We start from the raw sequence: 10,806 nt of genomic DNA on the forward strand, positions 1-10,806 counted from the left end.
TTCTGGTGTGTCTGAAGACAGCTACAGTGAATTATGTTGGAGGGAGTGGGGCCGGAGCTGTACAGCTACAGTGCAGACATAAAATAAATAAGTCTTAAAAAAAAAACCCTTGGCTGGGCGGTGGTGGTGCACGCCTTTAATCCCAGCGCTTGGGAGGCAGAGGCAGGAGGATTTGAGTTCGAGGTCAGCCTGGTCTACAGAGTGAGTTCCAGGACAGCCAGGGCTACACAGAGAAACCCTGTCTCGAAAAACCAAAAAAAAAAAAAAACCAAAAAAAAAGAAAAAGAAAAAATCTCGAGATCTTCTTGTGATGGCTGACCAAGACAAAGGCTTTGAAGAAATGTCACTTGCAGCCACCCCAGCTGCCAAATGATTTATATGGTCTCCCAAAGACATTTCACCATGTTCATATAAGAACATTCAAGGGTGTTCATGTTCTAATCTCTTGGGTCACTTTCATTCTTTGTGTGGTTAGTCCTCCCATACATCAGCCCTCATACCCATGTTCTTGTCAACTCTTCACATTTTATGTTCTACAGAGATAATAACAAAGGAAGCCACTGGGAAGCTTTTTTGAGATTGGGTTTCACTCTGTAGTCCTGGCTGGCCTCCAACCTCAGAAACCCACACCTCTGCTGGGATTAAAAGCTGCTGCCACAATGCCCAGCCTGAACATTGAGTTAAAATAAGCTAAGGCCTCATATTGTTTTTGATAGGCCTGTAGTCTGAAGGTAAGGTAGAAAGCACAAAGGTTCAAGTTAGGCTTTGTTCCAGAAGAGTCTAATAGGCCTGAGTATAATTGAGATTAGTTTTATCAACCTGGCACACAACCTGGAATAACTGGGGAAGAATTTCAATGAGGCATTTTCTAGATCAGGTTGGCCTATACTGACTGTCTTAATTATGTCCTCATGCCCCGAGGTTTGGGTCCCCATCCTCTCTGCTCCTGACTGTGGATGTGACTAGCAGCTTCAAGTTACTGCTGTCTTCATCTTCCTATGGTCTGCAATCAAAACTGTGAGATAAACTCTCTCCCCAACCTGCTTTTGTTGGGCATTTTATATTAATGGAAAATAAGACCAAGACAATAATCGAAGCTAGAAAGACAGATTGGTAAGATCATTTAAGGATTCTAAAAGCCGCAAGGAATTCATTCCAGGCCTTCAAGCCTGTCTGATCTGAAAATTAGGATTAATCCTATTCATTATTGTGAGGACTAACAGAGAGTAGATAACAGAGACATAGTATATGAGAATTCGGATGGCTGTCATTATGAGTTGGGAGAGTTGCCCCACTCAGTGGTAGGTAGGTCAATATCTGATCTTACTTCCTTACCATCAGCATCCACCAGAGGGAGCCACATACAAAGAAACAGGAGTTCCAAACCAACAGGGAAGCAAAGTCAGAGCTTGGAGCCAAGTGAACAACAGTCTTGCTTCTCAGACACAAGCTAAGATTGGAGAGTGCAGCATGAGACAAAAGTGAGACTACCAGGCAAGTGTAGAGTCTAAACTGTGTGTGTGTGTGTGTGTGCGTGTGTCTTAGGCACTAACGCCCATGAGCTTTGCTTCTAAATTCCTATGCCCAACTAGAATGCCCCGTGCTATCCAGATAGTCTAGCTAGACCTGAGAAACTTAGAAATCTAAAAGGCGTTTGGGGGCTGGAGAGATGGCTCAGTGGTTAAGAGCACTGACTGCTCTTCCAGAGGTCCTGAGTTCAATTTCCAGCAACCACATGGTGACTCACAACCATCTGTAATGGGATCTGTTGCATTCTTCTAGTGTGTGTCTGAAGACAGCTACAGTATACTCATACAAACAAAAAAATAAATCTTTATTAAAGAAAAAGGAGCCAGGCAGTGGTGGCGCATGCCTTTAATCCCAGCACTGGGGAGGCAGAGGCAGGTGGATTTCTGAGTTTGAGGCCAGCCTGGTCTACAGAGTGAATTCCAGGACAGCCAGGGTTACACGGAGAAACCCTGTCTTGAAAAACAAAACAAAACAACAACAAACAAACAAAACAAAGAAAAAGAAAGAAAAAGAAAAAGGTGTTTGGGACAGCAACAGTAGTGCATACCTTTGGTTCCAGCACTTGGGAGGTAGAGGCAGACAGATTTGTTTTAAGATCTAGGTTAGGCCAGGTCAGAAAAGGAGATACTTCTCATCTCAAAATAATAAAAACTATTAGTAATAGCTGGAGGAGCCTGAGCCAGGATTCAAGGCCGGCCTGAACTAAAAACTGGAACACTATCTCAATGTAACATTACCACACACAAGCTTAAGTTACTTTATGAAGGGAAGGAGAGAATGTCATTATGTGGGAGCAATAGCCATGAGGCATTAGGATTCTGGCTTATGTATCAGGAAAGGACAACAGGACAGTCTGGGTCGTGTATATCCTGCATACATACACTACATACAGTGAGGCGATCTTCAGAAAGAGGCAATGGGATCTGGTTTCTCTGACCAGGATTTACTAGTGAAGCACAGCATTACAAATATAGAATACTTTTCACCTTCTTTATTTTCCACTTACCTGCACTAAGACAGAGATTCCTCCAACCCCAAGTGATGTTAAAACAAAGGCCCAGAAAAATTCAACTTACCTAAGATCAAACAGCAGCATCTGAGCCCAGAGATGGGCCTGGAAGTAAGATAACAGCTAAAGGGCTCAAGTAAGGAGAGGCATGCAGGCAGAACCATAGCCTTCCAAGCTCAGTCCTGGCTGATGGCCAGGCCTCACACCCACCCTTCCAGAGCCAGCCCTGCCTCCATACTCCCACTTGTCCCCCAAGAGTCCATCACCCTGGCAACGGTGAGAGAAAGGCCCTTTTTAAATATTTATGTCTCAGAGCAGCCCGGAGGCTTGGGGAAAGCTGATGTCATCCTTCTCAGCTTGCAGGTGACTGACAAGCAGGGCAGCTGGGTGGGTAAGCCAAACACCAAGTCAGACCTCTCAAGAAAGATCCCTAGGGTGCTAAGCAATCACGGAGCTGGATGCCGCGTGACAGAATTTCTAAAAATAAGCCTGAAAGAAAGGAAGAAACTTGAATGTTGGGCAGTATTCTGCCCAGCCCGTTTTACAGATTTAAAATGCCTCAGTTCCCCATTCAGGGGGGGGGGGGGGAATTACTTATTGAATAAACAAGCCCTGATAAACACGCAAGGAATGAACTGAAATCTAAATGAGATGTTTGACTTCAATTCTGAGCTTTCCAGTAAAATCCCGTGACCATGACCCTCAAGTGGCTATCCTGTACCTGGAGATTATAGATGACTTACCTATCTCTGAAGAGAAAAACTGGGGCTAACCACTGGCCTAGTAAGCGGGATCTTGGCTCTCCCCCGGAGCCGACAGAAACTATTAGAGTAGAACCATGCACCGTTCATCACTTGACCAAACCTTTATTGAATTCTTGGGGCAGAGGCAGATATTTGAGAACTGTAGTACAGAACAGCCCTACCATTCAAGAACGTGTGGACAAGTGCTAAGAACAAAGAGGAACACAGGCTCAGAGTTTAAAATGCCTTACCTAAATGATTCAACTTTCCTTCACATATTACAGAGAGGATGACTATCTCCTGGGAGTCCTCTGGACATGCCCAAGGGCTCCCAGGCTATAGGTTCCAATAAAGGTGCGGCAGTGGGGCACATATAGTAGTGTGTTCCAGAACATTCTATGGAGGTTAAGTAGAAACAAGAGACTGGGAATAGCACAGGAGCTGAGCGTTCTGACCTCGAGAGCCACACCAGGGATTTAGTCCCCAGTCTTTGGCTTTTTAAGACAGGATCTCTGTGTAGCTGTCCTTGCTCTGTAGTTCAGGCTGGCTTTGAACTCCAGGATCCATCAGTCTCTGCCTCCTAAGTGTTGAGATTAATGGTGTGTGCCACCATGCCTACTGCCTTTCAATCCTTTAAAAGCCATTTATTTACTTATTTATTAATTTATTGTAAGGTAAAATGAACCCAGGTCCTCTACATGTGCAAGTGAAGTGTTCAAACACCAAGTTAAACCCCAGCCCCTCCTACTAAAATGTCTGGAGTAGGCAGAACTGTTAGGACTGAGTCCCCTGAAGCTCTGAGGACTTCATCTGGGACTACAGACTCCTATGTAGAAGATCCTGGCTGGCTTCCTGTGGGAAAATCAGATCAAGAGGTGGGGTCAAACACAACTGTAGAGCTCCTCTCCTGGGTTTCTACGTCCCAGAAGTGCCCCAGGCCAGCCTCTATCAGCAGGTAGCTCCTGGTATCCAGGCTCCTTTGACAGCTGCAAAGACACAAAGTGGAAAATTAAGGAACTTGACTCAGCTTCTGGTCAGGTTTTGTACGTACCTTCCGGCCTTCCCTGTCCCCCTGTCCATAGCTAACCTCCTTGCTGTGTTCAGCAGTCAGGTTCCTAGGTACAGAGCTGAGCAGGTGATAAAAGCTCACAGGCTCCCTCCGTGAGCTCTCTTTGGCAGTGAGTTATGTCTCAAACCCTATGCAGCTCTCCCATCCAGGAATAGCTGAGCAGAGGGCTCTGAGGCCATACTTGGCTTTCAGGTACAGCTCTGTGGGATCTTTGCCACACTTTACCTTACCCACCTCTTCTTTCTCATCCTTTTACTAGAAAGGAGAGAAAGAGGGAGAGAGAGATCTGAATTCCATTTTTTTCTTCCTTGAACATGCCTACAGAGTGGCAACCAACCCTCCTTTTCCACCAATCCCACCTCTCTGGGCCCTCGCATTTATAGACCCTCTGAAAAGTTCCCAAAATTCCAAATGTTACACAATCACAGAAACTAACTCTGCCTGGCAAAACTACACCTCTGCTAAAGCACAAAGCAAATCACAGTCAGCTGCCACGGACAGTGTGAAGCATTGTTTTATCTCCCCCACCTGAGATTAAAGCGGTAACACATTCTTGTATTTTTTTTTTTAATTTATTTCATGTATGTGAGTACATTGTTGCTGTCTTCAGACACACCAGAAGAGGGCATCAGATCCCTTTACAGATGGTTGTGAACCACCATGTGGTTGCTGGGATTTGAACTCAGGACCTTTAGAAAAGCAGACAGTGCTCTTAACCAGTGAGCCACCTCTCCAGCCCGAGGTTCCTTATTTTTAAAGGAACCAAAATCCCAGAATTGTTATTACATTCAGTTTACTTTTCTAAAAATTTAACTCTATTTTATGTATACTGATGCTTTGTCTACCTTCACAACTGTGTGAAGGTATTGGATCCCGGGATCTGGACTTAACAGACAGTTGAGAGCTGCCCGTGTGAGTGCTAGGAACTGAACTGGAGTCCTTTGGAAGAGCAGCTGAGATCCAACCGCTTGTTGTTTTCAGACAAGAGTCTCACTATAGCCCACCTGGGAACTCACTATGTAGAGCAAGCTTGGCCTTGAACTCATAGGTCTGTCTCTACCTTCCAAGTGCATGCTCCACCATACCAACATTTCCAGCTTTCAAAATGCAATACTTTGGTTATCCCAAACCAAGCAAATTCTATCTTAAGTTCAAAGGCCCATCTCACCTGACCTTATAAAGGAGTCCGGTCCTACCCCAAAGTCCAGGGTCACCCATAGAGGATACATCTTATCCTGGGATACTAGACTGGAGACCGATACGACGCAAAAGCCCACAGAAGTGATTCTTCTTTTGGAAAGATCTTTAAAATTATGTGTGCATGTGAGCATGTACCTGCTCCTGAATGCAGGTCCTTCAGGAAGTCAGAGGCATCAGACCCCTAGACCTGGTAGACATGAGTGCTAGGAACCAAGGCTGAGCCATCTCTCCAGACCAACTTCTTCTAAAGGACACTGCTGATCATACCCACATCATTTCAGCCCAGTTCTCACTACCCTGAAGCTTTGGCAGAGATCAAATGCACAGATCCTCAAACCTCTAAGGCCTGCTTTCATTACCATGTCCAGCTTCAATCTATAGTCCTAATCTCTCTCTCTTCTCCCATACCTAGTCACTAAATTGTGTTCTAGGAGCTGTTCAATATACCTAGTTCTCTACACTCTCACTTTTTATATGTATATGTATACCTTTCTGTGCCAGGGTGCAAGCAGGCCAAGAGAGGGCATCAAATCCTGGAGCTCAAGCTACAAGTGGTTGTGAGCTGCCAATCTGGGTGCTAGGAAACAAACTGGGTCCTCTGAAAAAGTAGCAAGCACTCTTAAATTTTTTAAAGACTGAGCCATATCTCCAGCTCTAATTTTAATTCTCAATCATATTACTCTATCACGGGCTGGGGGATGCGGGACACTGTGGAATCAATCCCAGGGCTTGATGCATTTACTAGACAAATGTTCCACCCTGTTTTAAGAGGCTCTGTTGCTGAGACTTGAGCAGAGGCTAGACTGGCTGGCTGCAAGTCCCAAGATTGGCTTGTCTGCCTTCCCAGCACTGGGATTATAAATGTACACTATAACATGGAGAAGTCGATCAAACTCACTAGGAAGAGACAGTAGGATCTAAGTTCAAAACCAGCCCACTCTATAGCCAGGACTTCATAGTAAGACACGATTCTCAAACAAAAACTAATTAGGTTGGGGCAGCAAGATAGCTCAGTGCATAAAGGTGCTGTTGGTTAACCAAAACCCACATAAGGGTGGAAGAGGACCAGCCCCATGGAGTAACATGGCTACCTACATACACACATATGGGGACCAGACCTAGAGTGTTTCTGAGTTAGATCCCAGTCCTGCCACAGACCTAACTCACATGTAGTCTGGACTAACAAAGCTTCCAAACAGGTTCTCCATGTACTAACAAGTTTTAAAATCAGAAACATGGGTCAAGGGTGTGTCTCAGTTGTAGAGAGTTTGTACAACATGCCCCAAGACCTTAGGAACAGTGCAACTGGTGCACTCATACAAGGTCTACATTCCTGACTCCCCTTGAATCTGCCTCACACTACCTTCTGCTCAGTTCAGGGTTCCAGACCCTTTCCCCAAACCATCTTCCAACCCTGGGGTGCAAGCAAGTCTTCCTTTAAGTGGCAGCTGCCACTTTTTTTTTTCTTTTTTAAGAAACACAGGCAGTATACTTTCAATAGTTTTCATTTTGAAACTTATCACAATATAAATTACTGAGTAATTCAGACACATTAAAGAAATCTTCAAAGAATTCCCCAGAGTGGGAAGGGTTCCAAGGAAGGACAGCTCACAACTGAAATGATGTAGGCTAAATAAGTTTTCTGTGCAGTGTCTACTTCTGAAAATACACGGTGAGCTCCGTGAAGGGGGAGATTAGGTCCATTACTGATCACTCATTCCCCAGTGACAAATACACAGTAGGTCTTCTAACTTGTGACAATCAATATATAGTTTTAAAAAATTAAAAGGACTATTTATACCAATTTCTAGGAAGAAGCATATGACAAATCCTATGAGGGGCTAAATGTGGCTGTTGGTAGATCACTTTCATAACACATGCAAAGCCTTAGCTTCTTTCTTTTAAAAAAATGTGTATGAGTATACCACTGCTTTCTTCAGATACACCAGAAGAGGGCAGCAGATCCCATTACAGATGGTTGTGAGCCACCATGTGGCTGCTGGGAATTGAACTCAGGACCTATGTTAGGGCAGTTGGTGCTCTTAACCACTGAGCCATCTCTCCAGCCCCAAAGCCTTAGTTTCAATTGCATGAAGGGCGAGTGTAGTGATGGACACAAGGAATGTTAGTGCTCAGAGGTGAAGATGAGAGGACCAAAAGCTGTGGTCATCACTACACAGTGAGTTCAAAGCTAGCCTTGAATATAAAATAAAAAAGGTCTTATCAGAATATTTCCTATTTCCCCTTTGCCCTCAGTGCTAGAATGGCACCCAGCACCACTGAGCTATACCTGTAGCCCTATTTCTTCCTCCAAGTCTGTTTCTTCCTACATTCTATCTTCAAAGACCCAGGCAATGGAAATGTTCAACTTATATCTAAATTGCTAGAGACAGAAGAACCTAGAAACCGTATTCTACCTCTAATCCCAAACTTGTCTACTTCAAGCTTCACATATATCACAGTACCACAGAGTGGATGAGGACATCTTGATGAAGAAGCCAAACTACAATGGTTGACAAAGGGGCAGCAAACAGACAGCTGAATATAATATTAAACCGAAACTATACCCAAATTTCTGCTTTTACCTGCTGACTTGTTATGTCAAATGGCCTGTGGCTCCCTGCCCAGAAACACGTCAAATGATCTGATTTTTCTGGAGACTCACAATTTCCACAGGGCTTTCTTGAAGCAAGAAGCTCCTTAAACCTAGGGGGTTGCCTATGTGACATATCTGAGAACTCTTACCTGTCCACTTCCCACTTGGGATGCAGCCAAAGGCAGTCACTGCAGCATAGACAGGAGTGGTAAGGATGAGATGCTAACAGCTATGGTCAAGATGTGCCAAGGCTGAGCTGGAGACACGGTGTAGTGGTTAAGAGCACTGCCAGCTTTTAGAGAACCAGGGCTTGATTCCCAACACTCACATAATGGAGCATAACTGTCAACTCCAGCATTACCAGTCCCAGGATATTCAACACCCTCTTCTGACTTCCACAGACACCAGACCATCACACATGGTTCACAAATCTATCTGTATGTGAAACACACAACTACAGAAAATAAACCTTTAAAATAAATAAAAATAAATACCCAGGCATGGTGACATGTGCCTTTTACCCCAGCACTTGGGAAGCAGAGGCAGGTGAATCTTCATAAAGTTTGATGTCAGCTGTTGATAAGAGTCACACCCTATCACAACAAACAACCCAGAATTTGGGGAAATTTTGTTGAACACAGGTCTCTTTATTCAGCCTAGGTTGACCTTTAGCTAGCTAAGACTACCCTTGAAATGTTTGGTCTATACCTCTGCCTCTTGGAGTGCTGGGATACCAGGCGTGTACCACCATGCATGGCTGTTTATTTAGAGTCTACATACATACTCTTCCTACCTATTAAATCCAAGTCCCTGCCAGACACAAGTCTGTCAGTAAGCCAGTAAAGGCTGGTCTTTTATCTAATGCTTCTGTCTGCTGAGTGCTAGGAATTACAGCTGTGAGAAATCACACAGCCTTTCTCCTGTAGGAGAGATGCAGTTAGCAGAGTACTAGATGAGAATGTGTATCTGGCCAGCCCAGGGTATGGAAAATTGCACACTGGATCCAAGTGGTCCAGAGTGCAGTGCTGCCACCATAGGGCTTCTCTGCTAAAGGGCCTAGAAAAGACAGTCCTCCTTCTCTAGGCCTGAAAACATTAGTAGGGGTAATTAGGGAGTGCAGTGTACTTCTTCCCTCCCCCAGCAGCTGCTGGCTCACACAGTTGTTTGCAGCCTATCTATTCCATGTTATTAAATATTCATCAGATGTGTACTTGCTCTAAGCATGCAATGACTATTAATCTGAAATTGAAGAGTGCATGTGAGTCTACAGAGGCTGTAAATCTATAAGAAACTACAGAAGTCTAGAAGCAAAGTCAGAAGCATTCTGAACACCACAGTTGGGCACACCTTTCAGTAAACTGATCTTGTGGTTAACCAAACAAATTACAAGAATCCAGAAGGCAACAGTTAAGTATGAGTCTAAGACTTGAGTTTGGATTTTAGCTCCCCAATGCTGTGATCCTCTAAATCACTGCATATTAAAAGAATGCTTGACTAGCAGTGTGGGAAGCCATATACCAGCAAAATCCTAGCATCACATGGTGAACTGTGAGAACTAAATGGGATGCTGATGAGACACACAAAGCAATTAGCACATAACTGAGAATTTAACATGGATAGGCAGAGTGGTGCATGCCTTTAATCCCAGCACTCAGGAATCAAGAGAAGCAGGTGGATTTTTTTTGAGTTCAAGGCCAGCCTGGTCTACAGAGTGAGTGCTTGGACAGCCAAAACTACAGAGACCCTGTCCTGAGGGATGGGGGATAGATCCCTTGAGAGTTTCACCCTCTCCATCTGAGGCCCCTCAGCAGCTCCAGGCTTGCTAGCCCATGTAGCAGCAGAATGCTATCATTATATAGGCCTTACTCTCTCCAGTTAGACTTACTCTACTCCTGAAGGCAGGGATGATAAAGTGAAGACCTGTGGTTCATCTGCACAAGCATAAGGTCTCACATTTCAGTAAGTAGTTTTGATAATGTCCTGGAAGAGAAGTCTCTTTCCAGGAAAAAGAATGACAATGGGTTCTCCAAGGTGCCTTCAGCTAGCAGGCGAACAGCTTTCTAGATACTTGTGACTGATCACAGTCTAAAATCAGACTGCCTGAAAATCTCACCTTTGCTACATAAGGACTGTGACTTTGGCTGTTACTGATATTTTCTGGGGTTAAAGTTCTGTTATATATAAAAAATGATGAAGGTAGCACTAGCTCAGTGGGTAAAGGGAGACATCTGCAGACAGCCTGATGGCGTCAGTTCTCCCATGAACAAATGTAAGGGGGAGAGGCAACTCTGCAAAGGTGTCTGAGCCCTCCACATGCACACAATAGTGACCAGACTCACTACATGAATGTCAAACCTGCTGTAAAAGGAACAACTCTGCTACTCTGACAGCAGGCTTTTGTTTTATTTTTCCCTGAGACAGGATTTCTCTGTGTAGCTCAGCTGTCCTGGAATTTGCTCTGTAGAACACGTTTGTCTTGAATTCTGAGATCCTCCTGTCTCTGCTTCAAAAGTACTGTTACTACCAACAAGTTTGCAATCTATTTTTTTTCTGAGACAAGGTTTCTCTGTATAGACTGGCTGTCTTGGAACTTACTCTGTAGACCAGGCTGGGCTCGAACTCAGAAATCTGCCCACCTCTGCCTCCCAAGCGATGGGAT

The 10,806-nt window shown here is 44.4% G+C and overlaps 1 protein-coding gene across 3 annotated transcripts in view; it reads right to left on the bottom strand.

The window, feature by feature from the left end:
- Positions 1-3,380: 3,380 nt before the first annotated feature.
- The window catches only part of Khdrbs1 (KH RNA binding domain containing, signal transduction associated 1), a 35,252-nt gene continuing 27,826 nt past the window's right edge, over positions 3,381-10,806 (bottom strand). For all 3 annotated transcript variants that reach the window (XR_004121084.1, XR_004121086.1, XR_004121085.1), the window contains one exon: positions 3,381-4,268. The gene's annotated coding sequence lies outside the window, so the exon portion shown is untranslated. The remainder of the gene's footprint in view (positions 4,269-10,806) is intronic.

The sequence above is a fragment of the Mastomys coucha genome, unplaced genomic scaffold (assembly GCF_008632895.1).
Source record: "Mastomys coucha isolate ucsf_1 unplaced genomic scaffold, UCSF_Mcou_1 pScaffold18, whole genome shotgun sequence".
Classification (NCBI taxonomy): domain Eukaryota; kingdom Metazoa; phylum Chordata; class Mammalia; order Rodentia; family Muridae; genus Mastomys; species Mastomys coucha.